Source organism: Protopterus annectens, chromosome 1.part1, assembly GCF_019279795.1.
Source record: "Protopterus annectens isolate FY-2018-M chromosome 1.part1, PAN1.0, whole genome shotgun sequence".
Classification (NCBI taxonomy): domain Eukaryota; kingdom Metazoa; phylum Chordata; order Ceratodontiformes; family Protopteridae; genus Protopterus; species Protopterus annectens.
In genome coordinates this window covers 374005935-374024154 of record NC_056726.1, presented here as the reverse complement: position 1 = coordinate 374024154, position 18220 = coordinate 374005935, and positions in this window count along the sequence as shown.

The window sequence follows — 18220 nt, the reverse complement described above, 5'->3', positions numbered from 1 at the left end:
AATTGTAAAAAAGAAATGGTGTTATTTAAGTATGTCATAAAACAACTAATGCTTTGCTTATCACCTTCCCACAGGATGAGGATGTCATCCAAGTATCTGGTGTAAAATTTACAATTCTAATAAAATCCAGAATTGAACAAGAATATTTTCTGCCACTGGATCATCACTAAGTTTGCAAACAACCCCCACATAATGAATCCGTGGCCACCCCTTTTACTTGAATGAAGATGTCTTTGCCAAAAGTGATAAAATGACTTTTCAACACCAATTGAAGTAAATTATCATATAAATTTATATCATCCTGCCCTGTATACAGAAAAATAACTTTTGAAAAATTCATATTTACATGCAGATAACAAACTATCCTTTATTTGTCAAAAATAATGTTTTAAAGGGACACATAGAGTTTCACATTTAGTATTGGACAATTATTTTTCCATAAGAGACTGATCTTTTAAGTAAGTGATTTCTTGATAAAGGTTACAGACCACAGCTAGTCAACCACATTTTAGATGAAGGTATTGGCAAATGACAACAGGTAAATATTCACATTTTAAAAGACAAAAAATGAGTCCGCTGGTTCCAACACAGGCAGTCTGGTTTGAATAATGGCAGCAAAGTCTTCTCTTTGGACTATATTGCAGACAATGGGATCATTCAGATCATCTTAGGGAATAATTTGAAAATTTTCAGGGGGAGATAGTGATTTATACATGTTACTTGGGGATAAACAATTAGTCATTAATAAAAACTTTGGATGCATTAAAAACCTGCTTGAACATAAACCTTTAGAGTGACATTAAATTAGTGGGTACTGCAAGCAATGCAGGTTCTCCCAGGATAACTTATTTCTGACAGTGAAGGGCCTTGAGAGGACTATAGGTTCTAAATTTCCCTACACCTGTCTTTCTACAGACATTGTTTATATTGTTTGAAAGATGAATAATGAAATTTATGAACCCATGAACGATAATAAGAATAAAGGTATTGGAAATGTTATATACAGGCATGTTGTTCAATGTAATGGCTTCTGTTTTTTGTTTTACATCATGTTTTGTTAAATGCTCGTGGTGGGGAAATCAGCAGTTTATTTAGACCAAATGGAACTTCAATTACAATTTAAATGCAGGAGTAGCTCCTGGATTAAATGATGCACTATGTATCAAATGTGTTTTAAAACTGAAGTGACTCATTAGCAAATTAATCTAATCATGTAATTGGAAGATTTTTATCATGTGACGTTTTTGTTAATAATGTTTATAGCTAGCTTTTAGGGTGTGTGTTTTGTTCTGAGGAAGTCCATTAAAGATGAAAACTGTAAGCAAAACATTAGCTGTAATATCATGTTTTTCCTTTCTTTTGGTGGTAATTGTTAGAATATTTGTATATGGGTCTGATGACATGTGATACATAAATTACATTCTACATTTAGGGAATGAGCTTAATGACAAGTGGAAAAGCCAGAAGTCCTAAAGTAGTTTTACTCTTCCAGGAGTACAATGTATTTCATGTATAACTCAAACCAGACACAAAAAGTTTCTTCAGTGTACTTTTAGATCACAGTACATTTCAATGGACCATGTTAGTTGCCTGTGTTTTGACTGAATGGGGTTTTATGTAGCTTGTATCTATATATCTATCTGGAAGCTTAACCTTCTATCAGTATGGAGACAAACATCGATATGCAAAGGATAAAAAAAAAAACACACACAATGTTTTTCATGGCACCCCCATTTGAGGGGCTGCACGCCTCACACCCCCTACCAAGTCCAAGATTGCACTATAGTGGGGAAAGGGCATATACCCTGATCCCACTGTACTGCAATCTCTTGGTGAAAAAAAACGGTACTTTTCGATCAGCTAATTTTCTATCTACTGTACTGGCTTTTTCATTCATCAGTGTGAAGCCAATTTGATGTAAGGTTCTGTACCAATATATAAATATATATTTAAGAATACTGTGTCTCTTAAGTGATTTTCTATGTTAGTTTTGATATACTTTTTAATAATTCCTTTCAGCATCATGTCATTTGTTTATCTGTTTTAGTGGTGAGAGTTATGGTAAAACTGGTTAGTGTTATAATTTATTTACATTTTTAGTTAGTTTATTTTTTAATTATTTTAAACTATTAGAATCAGATATATTTTGCATTAGTGTTGTTTTCTGAAAGCTTAATCGTGGTTAATATTTTTCCCTCTCTATTTTTAAATTTAATTTCTTTGGGTTTATATATGAGAGAAGTATATGTATGTGATTTTTGTGAATGTAGTGAGTGGTTACCTTTTTATGTTGAAGCGACTGGGGTAAGATGTTTTGCTTTGTATTTCTTGATATATTTTTTCTAAATACAAGTTTCGATTTGGGTTTGGGAATATTGGTTAGTCTGCTTTTAAGCTGTGTGACTCTTTATTTTGTGAATGCACTGTGACACTTTTAAAATTGTTCTTAGCTAATATTAGGGTCTATATGAGAAGCATGAACTTTCAAATGTTCGAGTTTCATATGGTCAACACCATATGAGCGCACTTTTGAAAGCTCACTAATTTCAATGGAGATTGCCATAGGGAATATTTCCCTTTACTTCATTGTAGTGCAATCTCAGAGTTGGTATATTTAAGTAGTGGAGGGTGTGTGTGTGGGAAGGCACAACCCCCCCCCATGTGTGGGGTGCAGGGGGGCTTGTCCCATTGCTCAGAGCATTCAGGTAGGTTTTTATAATTTTGTTTATTTTTATTATATGTTCGATGCTTTAAAACTTCGCTCATATGGTGTTGATCATATCAGCGTCAAAGTTTTAAAACTTTGAGCATATAATATAGACCCTAATATTATGCATATAGTAGATTTAGGTGAATTTTAATAACATTGATGATAGGGATGCAGGTAAATTTCTGATGATGCACCAGGAATGTAGATAACATTTTAGTGATGTTTCAAGCATGTAGAGAAAAAAAATCTGCGGTGATACACACACACACACACACGCACACACACACACACACACACACACACACACACACACACACACACACACACACACACACACACACACAGACCTTACTATGCTGTTTAGTTAACCTAAATTAACCATGCCTAGTGCTTTTACTGAACCTTTGTGTTTTTTTCTATGCATTAATGTGTCATTGTAAGCTACTTAGAACCTGAGACTATTTTTATAAGTCAGTGACAGGTTTCAGGGTTTTATAAGTTGACCTGACTATATAAAGCAGGAGCTTCTTATATGTCATCTATTTCCTTATAGTGTGTAGTTCATTGTTCCTTTATCCCAATCTAGATATTTCCAGTCCAGGAACTGTCTTCCAAGTCCAGGTTATCTATACTTATTTTAGTAAAATTGATCCTAACTTAGAACTTACAGTTGTATAACATTCAGCTTGTGGTTCTATAGATGAATTCTATTTCTTTACTTTCCAAATAGGGTTTATGACCCTAATATTCTAATTCACCATTTAACATCTCAGTTAAAAGTAAATGCACATATTAGTCTTCAGCTTAAGTGAGGAAAATCTCAAGAATAAAATAAGACACACACACACACACACACACACACACACACACACACACACACACACACTAAGTTTATTTATGAGTACAAAGCTTTGGTGACAAAACTCTTAGTAAATGGTTTCATTCTTCTCAGTAAAAAAGCATTATTAGACAAACTATCATTGAGTACAATGCCCCCTTTGGTATGTATCTAACAAGGCACATCCAACAATGGGAACGCCCACAGAGGTTCGTCATTAAAGGAATATGAGGTGTAAGTAACATGTCCTATGCAGACCACCTCAAAGCCCTGTCCTTGTATTCTTTTATTCTGTCTCCTACAGGCTACTGAAAGGAAGTATATGCCTGGAATACAGGGCATTGTCTGACCCCACCCTGATGGACCTCCTGTGTATCCATAAAACAAACAACACTAGAATTATCTGTTCTAAAGACTTAAACCTTGCTTGTGATATAAATTGGACCTGCTGGAGAGACAGATATGTATCCTGGAGACTACTCCTTCTTTGGAACAGGCTCCGTATCTATGTGAAGCAGCTTCTCCCTAAGCCAATTCATGTGTAATGTAGACATATTGATGGGGAAAATTAAATTCATCCCTGACCTATTTTTGGTTATTCCTCACTATCAGAATGTAGAATGGTTTTATGATTTTCTTTGTGAAAAAATCATATATGGACCATACTACTAAACTTACCATCAGGACACTTATGGAACAAGTACTTGAAAGTAACTGTTTTATTTTTGAGAACCAGATATTTAACCAGGTTAAAGGTGTAGCTATGGGGGCCGTTTGTGCCCCCATATTTGCCAACATTGTTTTAGCCCAATGCAAGGACCTTTTTGTTTTTTTGCTCTCAGTATTGAGATTGTTGGGTCCTATATAGACGTTATCTAAGCAATATTGTGATGTTTTGGAAGGATGGTTCTGATAAGCTGAGTGATTTTTACAATTACTTAAATTCAGCTACTCAGTTTTTGAAGTTTACTTATGACTGTTAACACAGATAGGGTCAACTATTTGGATGTGAGTATTTTTAAGAACAGCTGAGCCCATCAGTTTCAATTCTCCTTATATAGGAAGCCAACATACTCAAATTCTGTACTGCATTATGCCAGTTGGCATCTGTAACACCAGTAAAAAATCTCTGGTAAAAGAGCAATGTGTGAGGTGGGCAAGGACGATTTTTGAAGACCTGATGTTTCAGGATGAATGTTTAAAGTTTTACAGATGTTTGTACAAAGAGGGCACCCTGAGCCTTTTGTCCAGGGTAAACTTTTGGAGGTATAAACAAAAAGACAAGCAAGAGGTTTTACACCATTGTTAGGGAAGAGTCTAACTGTGAGTGGAGAGGTTACTCATTTTATTGATAGGGATTTTCAGAGAGCTTTGATTCTTCCATTTAGCTTGCACTTTTCTGACATTCAGGATATCATACACAGAAATTGGAATGTTTTTAGTTTAGACCAGGAATATCTTGATATAGTTTGTGAAAAACCTAGAATTGTATATAAAAAAAAGATTTTAGTTTTAAAATGTTGCTTGAGAGGTCATGTTCAAGGACAGAGAAGGGGGCTATGAGAAAATGTGGGCATTGTACTCAATGTAAACATATATTGGAAGGTGACAGTATTTGTATGAAGGGATTTGGTATGGTAAAGCCCACACATAAATATTATTGTTTTATGAAAGGCGTGGTATATATTGCTTTATGCCAACTTATGCAAAAGTTTTTATATAGGAAAAACAAAGAAGGGCGTGAGAAACAGAATATACCAACATTTATATGATATTAAGTCACAAGTTGACAGGAATGTATTATATAAACATATTAAAAATTTCCACAGCACTATTTTAAATTTTTTGTCATTGATCATGTGGATTTGGGGTCCAGGGGGGACTGGCTGATGCTTATTTAGAATATAAAAAGTTTAAATGGCAGATTAGAAGTAATGCCTCTGTACCCCCTGGACTTAATGAGCGGGTGTCTCTTAACTGTGTGCTTAGATTAAAAGCAGCTTAGTTTACATAAAAAAGTATTTGTATGGTTTTGGTTCTAATTAAGAGTGTTTTTGTATGAAATTATTTTTGATATAGTTTTATTAGCTCAAAATGTATTATTTATATATAATATATACATATCTATATATATCTATATATATATATATATATATATATATATATATATATATATATATATATATATATATATATATATATATATATAGTTTCACAGGTTGGTACTAGGCTATCGACCCTAGGGCCTATACAAGCCTAGCCATAACAATTCCCTGGCTATTTCTTCCCATGCTATTTACTTCCCTGCACCCCTGTCTAGCAGGGCGACTGACGTGATCTCCAGGGTGAATTTCCTTTCTCCCATCCAATCATCAAGGTTCCTTTTGAAGGGGGCCAAAGAGGTGCTCTGCTTGACATGTATGGGCAGTCCATTCCAGAGTCTGTGGAGTCTCTGGGTCAGGAACCTATCCCTCCAGCATGTTTTGTTTATTGTGATGGCAAGATTTAGATCCCTGGAGTGTGTGGCTCTGAGGGACTGGGATTTCATTAAGTGTAGCATGTTCAACAGCTCTGGGTTTGACATGGCCTTGTATGTTAAGCAGAGATCACCTCGGAGTAGACAATATGCGACAGAGTATAGCTGGAATTTTTTAAGGTGGTCAGCATAGGGCATCTGCTTTAGGCCTGTGATTCTTTTAGTGAGGTATTTCTGTGGCATTTTCAGTTGTTGCAGATATCTTGAGAGGTACATACCAAATGGGGCATTGTATTCTATAATCGGTCTAATGGGGGATGAGTACAGTGGGACAATGACCTCCTTTTTTCTGGATGAAAAGCCCTTAGTGATGAGGTGTGCCACATAGAAGGATTTCCTGACTGTTGTGGCGATGTGGTTATTGAAGGTGAGACCACTGTCCACCTGTGTCCCTAAGTCTCTTATCACATTTTCGGTGTTTAGTGTACTGTCACCTATGTGGTAATTCATGGGTATATGTTTTTTCCCAAAGAGGATAACTATACATTTCTTGGCATTGAGCTTGAGCCCATGGCTCTGGCACCAAGCATCTGTTTCTGTAAGGCCCTTTTGTAGAGTATGCACATTATTTGGGGATTCAATAATGGCTCCCAGTTTGCAGTCATCTGCGAACTTTGTTATCCAGAGTCCCTTAGTGTTGGCCTGTAGTTCAGAGAAGTAGATGCCAAACAAGAGAGGTCCCAGGACTAAACCCTGAGGTACTCCACTTTTCTCTTGTCTGGAGTTGGATTTGGAGTCAGTTACTTTTACAGTGTGGGTTCTGTCAGTAAGCCAGTTGGCAACCCATTGAGTGACATAGGGATTAATGCCCAGCTTAGTAAGTTTATCTATGATTCCAGAGTGGGAGATGGTGTCAAAGGCCTTGGTGAGGTCCAGATAGGTTGTGTGGACTGCCTTACACTCATCCACAGCTCTGGAGACTGATTTGAAGAAGTCAATCAGGTTCAGAAGACAAGATTGGCCCTTCCCAAACCCAAACTGGGTGGGGTCCAGTGTTTGAAGGTTGCCAATGTCTTTGTTTATAAGTTCCATGATAATACGTTCCATGGCCTTGCAGATCAGGCTCGTCAGACTGATGGGGCGGTAGTTCCCGGGATTCAAGGTGGATCCCCCCCTTGTAGAGTGTGTGTGTGGAAGTAATTTAAAGCTTTTTATCACTTTAAGAAATACTTAATGGGTAATTGATTAGGTGTGATTGTTAATTGTGTTTAGCCTTGTTATTTGTATAAAAGAAGGGTTTGTTTTTGTGTTTGACATTCTGATGAAGTCCATTGTACCAGGACGAAAGCACTTAGTTTTGTAAATTATTAAACAAACATGGAACGGCATTTTTCCATTGTCTCCAGTTGTGTACTTTATAGTTTTTGTTTTTTCATGTTACTTGGATGGGGAACATGAAATTCATCCCTGGTTGGCACCCATATCTCTAATGGACACAGGCAGCCTGTAAATTTATTTATTTTTATTTATTTATCATTTGTTGACCGGGAAAGTCCGACTAGGTTCCACAGCGCCTGTTTTCAGCGGAGGCCCGGGGAGAAAATGCTCCAGAGATGTGTGTCTTTAATAATTAATCAACCACACCCTTGCTTACAGGGTTGGCCTTAGGTCAAGTGGTGCCCTAGACAAAAGGGCTCCATAGCACCCCCACACCACCTGGTACCCTCATTCTGCTCTATTTACATTATCCAGTTTACTGGAAACATGCCCCTGCTAGAGTGGCGCCCTAGGCAGCTGCCTAGTTGGCCTATGCCTAAGGCCGGCTATGCCTGCTTGTAAATGTTTAATTTACTAAGCCCCTGCTTACACTTATCAAGGGTACCAGAACTTGTCAGAGATTTGGGATGGTTGGCTAGGCTTAAAAAGGCCCTTGTGGTTGTTAGTCTGGTAAACACCTATGAACCTATAAATTAAACAGTCAAAGTTCCTAATGTTAGATTCAGTACAATCTCATGACCAGTTTTAATCAGTTAAAGAAAGTATTGAGTATTTTCAATAAATATGTACAATAAAATTAGCTAATATAGGAAGCTTACCAATGTAAAAAAAGAAAAGTGACTGATGAGTGGACAAGAACTGACAAATTCATTAATATAAAAAAGCAGCATGTAAGGCAATGTACTACATATACTACATTTGAAAAGTTTCAATTGTGGTGTCAAAAGTAATGTCTAGAAAGGAAATTAAATAATGGGGACTATTAGTAATACAGGCACAATACTTTGTTTATACACAGCACTTTAGTTATAGGGAAAACTAGTAGAAGGTTCAGCAATTGAGCATATGAGCATTTACATACAAGAAAAAAAACTGCATGAATCTTTGTACTGTCATTCTACAACCTATACAAAAATTTATAACATGTATGTATTATATGATAAAACCATGTACTACCTGACGCAAGGTGTGAGACTGTGGAACTCTTACTAGAGAAAAAAGAATACCAACTTAGGTTAAATGTCTGTAGCTTGCCATAAATCAACAAAATCCTAAATTTTAAAATTTGTTCCAAAAACAAACCCCCTAAATAATACCATAGTTCTAGATTCTGTTATGACCCATGTGAAGCAAGTTTGTTATTTATGTTATTAATTATACAATCAAGCATATGTTTTCATATTTCTGTAAATATCTCAATAAACATGCATCCAGAGAGGAATTTCTTGCTATTGTGCCAAAGCTTATGACTGCTTAACAAAACAGTTGTAAGAATATATGCCTAGGTTGCATAGTGTACAAGGTATGGAAATTTGTTTATGAAAGTTTAGCATGATATGTAACTCTGGGTTTGTGTGCCTTATAATATATTTATGGAAAGATTATGAATGCACTGATTGTTATTGCTGTTAACAGATACCTCTTACTGATAATACTGATATTTGTATAGTTTTAATACTTTTTATTGCTCACAAAATACTTAGATTTGTTTATCTTGTGCTTTTAAGTTGATTTTTCAGAGAATGCTCTGGAATGCAAGGATGTGTGTAGGCTGCTACTGCTAGATGTGTAACATCCACACCATGTAGCTGCTAATGAGTTTAGAGACATTGACTCTGTTTACAGTCTGTGGGTACATAATACTGTAATACTGCATTAGAAGAAGTGGGTAAATGTAGTAGGAGATTATCTCCAGGATTCGGCAAGCCCTGCACGGCATGCAGGAATAGTGCGGGAGCTGCTAGAGGCAACCGTGTAGGTGCAGGAAGACCATGCTGCAAGCCTAAGAGCTAGTTGACATGATAGAGGAGTGTGTCAGGCATACTGTAAGCTTACTGGAGCCCTGTGGCTCAGGTTTGCCCTTAGCTTAGCAGAGCTAAGGAAGGGGTGTGTCTGAAGCTGGCAAGCACACTTTACATTGCCTAAACGGGTGTGCTAGCCCCGCACCGGGTTTTCAAAAAAAAAAAGTAAACCAGGAAATAGCAGCTCCATGCACATCTGAACACTGTGTTTGTGTGGCACGCCTCTGGGCTTAAACAGGAAGGCAATGGGAAGGAAAAACAGCAGTAGGAAGGTAATCAAGGAAAACTAGCATAGCTGGCAGGTGAAATGTATCAGAATCAGCCAATTACACAGGCAGCAGCCCAGCCCAGCCCAGCACCCTACTATAAACTATACAAACACCTTCCCCTCTGTTTTTTTCCCACAAACTCTACACCACCGGTGTACACAAATGGGGAAATTTTACCTAACAAAAGCAACAAAATGATAGGGGCTGCACTTGCTCTCATAAATCAACATGTGGAAGAGGCTGAGGGTGGAGAGGATTAGAATGCTGATGACCAACCCACAGTGAGGAGAAGGAGAATAGTGTACAGACCCAGGATAACCTACCAGGGGCTACATGAGCTGGAGATATTGGAGTGCTATAGGGTGGACAGGGACCTCCTACAGCAAATTGTTGAGCTGTGCCAGCCATGCCTCAAACACAGAACCAACAGAGGGGAACCCATCACAGTGGATACCAAGGTACATGTAGGTCTAAGAATACTAGCTACTGGTACCTTCCAAAGGCTAACTGGGGATATCATGGGGATCTCACAGGCATCAGCATCCAGGGTACTCCACCAGTTCCTGGATGCCATGTCAGCACATGCCTGTGAGCACATATATTTCCTCAACACCTGTGAGGCGTTGACCAGCAATATGCATCTCTTCCTCCAAATAGCAGAATACCCTGAGGTAGTGGGTGCTATAGATTGCATGCACATACACATCAAAGCACCACCTGGTGAGCGAGGTAGAGTCTACATAAACCGAGAGGGCTTCCACTCCACCAACTGCCAGGTCATGTGCGATGCCCAGGGCATTATAATGAATGTGTGTGCTGGCAGCCCTGGAAGCTATCACGACTCCCACATCTGGCATATGACACAGCTGTACCAGAGATTTGCCAATGGGAACATCCCATATGGCCATCTAGTGGGGGATTCTGGTTACACACTGGAGCAGTGGCTGATGACACCCATCAGAAATGCACAAACACCTGAACAAGAATTCCATAATTAGGCACACGCACAGACCAGAATCATAATAGAGCATGTGTTTGGGATGCTCAAGTCACGGTTCCAGTGCCTAGACATATCTGGTGGAGCCTTGCAGTACTCACGAGCTACATGTACTCAAATTGTCATCATATGTGCCATGCTACACAATATGATCCTGCGGAAACAACTGCAGCAGGAACAGCACAGGCAGGGCCACACAGCACCCCACCATTGCCAAGGCCTGCACAGGCGCAGAGTGACTCAGAGGAGGAACAACCTGAGCCTGCCCCAGTAGGCAGAAGGAGGAGTGCCCAGTATGCCCAGGCCTTGGCAAAGAGGCTATGCATAGCACATACACTGACACTAGGAACCCAGGGAATGACACCTCCCTCTGACTCGCACATACAGTAAAAGGGATGCCAACCATGATACTATCTGTGCTTAACCATGTATAGGGAGTATACTATGTGAATCCGACATAGTCAGCCCTCCAGCACCATCCTCAATACTGGCACAGCCACAAGGTTAGTCACTTTCCCTATCAATTGCTGAATGGAGTAGTATGTTTTTTTACTTGTATCTATGGTATGGATGTGAGCATGCAAGGGAATTGGGTGGATGAATGGGATACCAGCAGATAGTAGACACCTACATTGGCAGTATGAAATCTGTAACAAGTACTGGTGTCACCATAGTAGCCAGTACTAGACAAGGTGACAAAACCCACTGCAGGAAATGTGGTGGGCCAAATGTGTGTCCATAGGACACACACATGCAAGTCAGTGAGGCTCACATAACCAACAACAGTCTCAGCCAGCAGGACAGCCATAGACAAACACAAAGAAAGGCTGTGCTAAGGCCTCTAATTGATAGCTATGGAGAACAGCCCCCCTCCAGACCTACACAGACAGATTACAACAGGTCTGGCAGTGGGATGTTAGTTCTGAAGGGTAAGAAGTCTGAAACTGAAATGTAGGTCAATAAACCTTAAGAACTGTACTACACTGATATGCCTCCAGTCTGCATGATAGGTCAGAATACAGAATGAAATGGAGTACCTGAAATACCAGTACAGTCATAGCAAATGTGCACAGTTGTCAGGTGTGCCCCCCCCCCCACAATCCTATGTAGAAATGTAGTAACATGTATGTGTAGGTATAATAACAGCAGAGCACAGATTACTTGAGGCAGCCAAAGTAGCATGATAGATTGTAGCACGTGTACAATATGCACGGCTGTAGTACTGCCGATGACAGGGCCAAGTTCTCACAGCTGCAGTGCCAAACACAATGCATCCCAGAAAGACACATTCCAGCAGTAAGCCATAGTAATTGTTCAGACGTAATATCTGTCACCATCTGAAAGATGGACATGGCATGAATGTGGGCCCAGACATACAAACAGTACACAGGTGTATGCACTCTAGACAGAGAGTGTATAAAATGTTACTGTCAAATGGGCACATCTTTGGAATTGTATATACAGGTTAGCAGCACATTAGTTGGTTTGTAGTATAGAATAATGATGTCGTCTGGCCAAACACTGGCAGACCACAAAAGTCAAAGATATGAAGTACTGAGAAACTGCTGAAGTCCCTGCACAAGCCAGAATAAGTGGAATGCCTCACATATATCTGTGAGTCAGCTGAAAGTAGCTTCCATAGCACACATGCACCCAGCTCACCCCACCATCAGCCACAGGTACCTCACAGGTCTTATCCCTGCTGTTGGGAATGAGTACAATATGATCCCCACCTCTGTATGGAAATAGCCACAGAATGCAGCATGCTGAAGAGGTGTCCCATGCAGGTGTGTCCTTAGCTGTAAGCAGCACCCAGCCAGCATCCACACCACTGGATCAATCAGGACAGAAACTATTGACATTAACACCTTGCACACCTACCCTGTCAGCCCAGGGGAATATAGTGGCTTGCAGCCTGAGACTGTAGGGGTTACGCAATGCAATGGCCTGCTACAGATGGCCTGCATCACTACCAAATGCCCTACAGTCCTCTGTCAAAGGTCTGTGTATCACCCGTACTGCCAATGTATGTTATCTCATGGATTCCCAAATAACAACATAACACAGTCCACAGAACCCAAATGCAAGGCCATGTTGACAAATCCCAGTAGCATGTCCACCATGTCCTACTGCATGAACTGTGGACCAACCCCAAAATACTGCTGGGATGAAGTGATAACTATAGGGAACTTATCAGATAATGTTTGCATAATGTTCGGAAGAGGATAGAATAATGGGGGGGGGTGGGGGTAGGAGCATGGATGCCATGGAGTGTGTGAAGTCTGAAACTCAGCCATGTGCACATACTACCCCTGCCTGCAAACACAGGAATGGGTGGCTACAAACCTGCATGTAAATCACAATGTGAAGGGATAATGACCAGAAATATGACTCCTGCCTCTGGTAACCTGTGTGAATCTGTACAGCTGTGAGGTATGGCCACAGCAGGATATGGCCATACTGTCATGTTGATGGATGTACAATCATGGGATCCTCAGCCACTACTGTACCAAGGTGCTGAACCATTTACACAGACCCATCAGCAAGTGTCTGCAGTTCCCCTCCAGAATGGCATGATTGTGCAAGAATATGTAGGCTGCAGATCACAATACAGGACACAGCTTCATTTACGCTGTGTTCCCCAGGAAATTACTGCATGCAAATATGTATACCTGATAGTAGTTGATAACATAAAACATCACAGTGTAAAAAGTACATATGTCTGAATATCTCTGTTCATAGGTTCATAGGTTCATACTAGGCTATCTGCCCTAGGGTATTTATCAGCCTAGCCAGAGTGTGTTTGGCTTTCGCCACCCATTTTAAATTAATTTTGCTATGCCCTTTTTCGAGGTTAGTATACTGTGCCTGTGTCTAACAGTGACACAGAAGTGATACCCAGGGTAAACCTACGATCCCCCATCCACTCACCAAGATTCCTCTTGAAGAGAGTCAATGAGGGACTCTGCCTAACCTGGACTGGGATTTTATTCCAGAGTGAAGGGAGCCTCTGGGTTATGAATCTGTCCCTCCAGCATGTCCTATTTATTTCAGTGCTGAGGTTCAAGTCTCTCGGCGTGGCTTCGATGGAATTTGGATTTTCTGAGGTGCAGCATGTCCATTAATTCTGGGTTGGACATGGCTTTATACATCAGGCACAGATCGCCTCTGAGCAGGCGGTATGCCACTGAGTAGAGCTGGAGTTTCTTTAACCAGGCAGCATATGGCATCTGTTTGAGCCCTTTGTTCCTCTTGGTGAGGTACTTTTGGGGTCTTTCCAGTTGCTGCAGGTATCTGGTGAGGTACATCCAAAAGGGCATTGTACTCAATTATGGGCCTGATGAGATGAGTAAAGAGGCACGATGACCTCCCCGATCTAGATGTGAATCCCTTCATGATTAGGTGGGCTATATAAAATGTTTTTCTAACCACTTTGGCCACGTGGTTGTCAAATGAGAGATTGCTATCAACTTGGGTTCCCAGGTCCCTAATTACTTCTTCTGTACTTAATGGATTACCACCTATGTGGTAATTTGTGGGCACTTTGTTTTGCCAAAGGGATGACTATACACTTTTGGCATTTAGCTTGAGGCCATGGCTCTGGCACCAGTTGTCTGTTTCTATGAGGCCCTTTTGGAGGATGCTTGTGTCAGCTGGAGAGTCCATTATAGCGCCCAGTTTGCAGTCATCTGTGAACTTGGTCAGCCACAGTCCTTCTGTGTTGGCCTGTACCTCCGAGAAATATATACCGAACAGGAGAGGTCCCAGGACTGAGCCTTGTGGGATGCCACTTGTAACTGGTTTGGAGTCTGACATGGCTCCAGCAATTCTAACCATGTGGGTTCTGTCCTTGAGCCAGTTTGCAACCCATCTAGTGACATAGGGGTTTATATTTAAGCTGGTGAGCTTATCTATAATGCCCGAGTGGAGTATTGTATCGAAGGCATTTGCGAGGTCCAGGTAGGCTGTGTGGACCACCTTCCCCTCGTCAATGGCCTTGGTGACTGTTTCAAAGAAATTGACCAGGTTTAAGAGGCAGGATCTGCCCTTACCAAAGCCGAACTGGGTAGGATCCAGTGTCTGTAGGTCCCCAATATCTTTTTTTATGAGGTCCATGATGATCCTTTCCATAGCTTTGCAGACCAAGCTAGTCAGGCTTATGGAGCGATAGTTTCCAGGATCCGTTGAGGCACCACCTTTGTGGAGAGGGACCACTGTTGCTGTACGCCACTCTTTGGGTACATATCCTGTGGTAAGGCTGAGACTGAACAGTAGTTTTATGTTTGGGTTTAGTTCTTCTTGGAGTTCATGTAGGACACAGCCTGGGACACCGTCTGGTCCCATTGATGCTGTGTTTTTTGCTTTGGAGAGGGCGGCTCTTACCTGAGCATTTGAGATGTCAGGGGGGCAGCACTCTGCTGGGATAGATATTTGCCCTTTTGGTGGGGAGGAGGGGGAGACATTTGCGCTGAACCTGTCAGCTAGGATGTTGGCAATGTCTGTGGGTTCGGTGTATTTTTTGCCATTTTGGACTAATTCTGAGCATATCTGGAAATTCCCACCCAGGTTCCTAACATAACTAAAGAAAGACTTGTGATTATCCTTAGTGTCCTGTGCAATTTTTCTCTCGAAGCTGGCCTTAGACGATTTTATGAGTGCCCATAGTTTTTTGCTAACACTGATCAGAGATGCCTTACCTCTTTGGGATTTTGCTCTATCATGTAGTAGCTTCCTCCTTCTATTGTATAGTTTGTTTATGGCTGGGGTCCACCAGACAGGACTTCTGCCTTTGGAGGATTGGGTCTTGGTTTTATTTGGGATTGCATGATCCATGCATTCCTGAAGGTGTTCATAGAATGCGTTTATAAAGGATTCTGCGGTCTGGGCCATATTTTCCACAGGCCCGGGGGCTTTGAAGGATTCCACCTCAGTTTTGAGGAGTGTGAAATTTACTTTAGAGAAGTTTTTCACTGTGGTTTTCTGGGCAGGGGGTGGAGTCGGGATGTGAATATCCAGTGAGATTAGTTTATGGTCTGATCTTACCAGTGAGGGATACACTTCTGGTCTGGAGCATAGAGCCCCATGTTGGTGATGATCAGGTCCAGTATGTTTTCCCCTCTTGTGGGAGTGGTAACAAGTTGTTCCATAGCATTTGAGTTTATAAATTCTAGGAACCTTTGAGCTAGGGTGTTGGAGCTAGAGTAATGCTCCCAGTCTATGTTTGGGTAGTTGAAGTCGCCCAATATAGTGGTGTTTGGAGAGACCTTCATATTTTCCAGTGTTCTCAGGAAGGCCGAGTGGGGTTCCTGGGTTTGGGAGGGTGGTCTGTAGCAGGCTATAAACTGGAAGGCAGTTTTACCCACTGTTAGTTGCACATGGATAGTCTCTGATGCGTCTTAACACCAAAACCATATAGCAGAAGCAGTACAGACACAATTACCTACAGTAACCCACTATTCTTTACCCATTTTTACCCCATTGTTGTCAACCGATCTACAGATATCCCAGAAACAGGTTGCGAGCTGTAGGTGTAGAACACAAAAGCCTGCACTGGAGTACAACCTACCTGGAATGGATTCACACATTCATTGCAGAAGGTCATATTGGGCATGCTCCCACACTTAGAGAAATGAAGCCCATGTCTGGCAACAACAGTGGACTATACATATCTGACAGTTGCAGATGTTTGTGCACACACTCCACATTGCACACCAGTCAGGCTTTGCACACACATTGGATAGCAATACACACATATTTCCAAGGACAAAACACTATAATAGGCCAACTTACACATACATAGATGTGTGGAAGAGAGTGACAGACAGTGACAAAGAGCCTCCCATTATGAGGCCTGTCCCACCCAGCACACATCCAGTTGGCTAAAACCACATGATGTGCAAATGTCAATCACTGTAGACTGATGTCCGACACCTTGACATACCCTTTGCCCATATATCAGCCAGATAACCTCTGTGGTGCATGTGATACCTGCGTAAGACTGTAATGTAGCAAACTAGTTAGTTAGGAATTCTAATCCTGACCCTGCCAACTGTGATAATGCGTGTGAGTCCCTGAGACAGTGTCATTGTGTCGTCCTTGACAACTGTTCTTGTGGACAGGCACATGTACTACACCTGCCTTATCCCTCCTTTATCACTGTTGCTGATGTCACTCACCATCAGATATACCTTTGGACAGCTCTATAACATGTAAGCTCTCTGGCGCATGCAATAACTGCATAGAAATGTAATAGCAATATATAGTCAGGCAGGGGTTTGAAACCCCATACTGGTAAGTGTGTGACACAAACATACTTAGGTTTTACTCACCTACCCCTTCCCTGTCTTACTTTGTCTCTGTCTGTCTCTCTCACTCCCTCTCTGGTGGATGTGGAGAAGTACACCTGCTTTGCTTAGGCAGCAGCTTGTGCTTTGTAAGTGATGTTCAGGATCAGCTGTTGGCCTGTGCACAAATTGCAGTCACACACTAGCTGATTGCTTGTAGAACAGCTGTGGTAACATTCCCATAGCCAATTGCATGGAAACACACTCCTATAACTAGGAACATCATGTGGGTGTTGGCCCTATTCATTCACTGTGAGCAGAACTTCATGTCGATGTTTGGCAAACAGCATCACAGATGGTAGTGGGATATACTTCTAACAGCATACACTGCGGAGGCAGGCCACCAAACAGGAGGGGATGTTCCAGCCATGACTACAGAATGTAAGTCTTGCTCTTCTGCATTTGAAGTAAGGTTGGTTTAACAGAGTTTGTGTGGATATGGCTGGTCTACATGATTTAATACCTGTCATGACAGCGTTATGTGGTTGAGGAATCTCCCATCTGTAGGGCTATCTGCAGAGTGGCCAGTGTTTGGAGTCTTATGTGTGTTGTGTTACTCACAGATTACCTATCTTTAGAAGCATAATCTGAGGATTGCAATCAGTACATGGTGACAGCCATGAGAGTTACTGACTTCATATCCCTCATAGGACATATGTCACAACAAACCCTGTTGCACCAGTAAATGTATGAGGTTATCACAGCAACATGTCAATATTGGCCCTGTGTTTGTGCCTCCAGCCACAACTCCATCAACCTTTGTACATATGTCATGTAGTAAGAGGTGCATATGTTCAGTACACCATTATTTATTGACATCATGCCTGATAACAAGCCAGTGAGATAGCAGACTGCTAGACATGTTATGTATAGTAGGGGTTATATTTAAGGACAAAACCTGGACATTCTGTCATAGTGTGTACAGTAGTGAGGTCTGTGTACTTATGGTGATTGTCGACAGTGTGTGTATTGCGAATATGTACCTTGGCCTGTGTACAGACTATGGTAGATGTCATTGTTCTTGGTCCTGTTCTATCTGATGTTGCATGCTGCTCCAGTGTATGGTACCCTATTGGCTTACATGTTTGTAGGGCCAAACACACACATGTATCATACCACAGTGAGGCATCAGAATACACTGTGTATTGGCCCAATATATGTAGGGTTAGTGTGTGAGTGGCACATATGAGTATGGCGTTGATCAGACAGTCTATATACTGTAATATTAAGCACGCTTACCATATGTGGCTGTGGCTATGTTCACATTGGTTGTGGGTATGTGCTTTC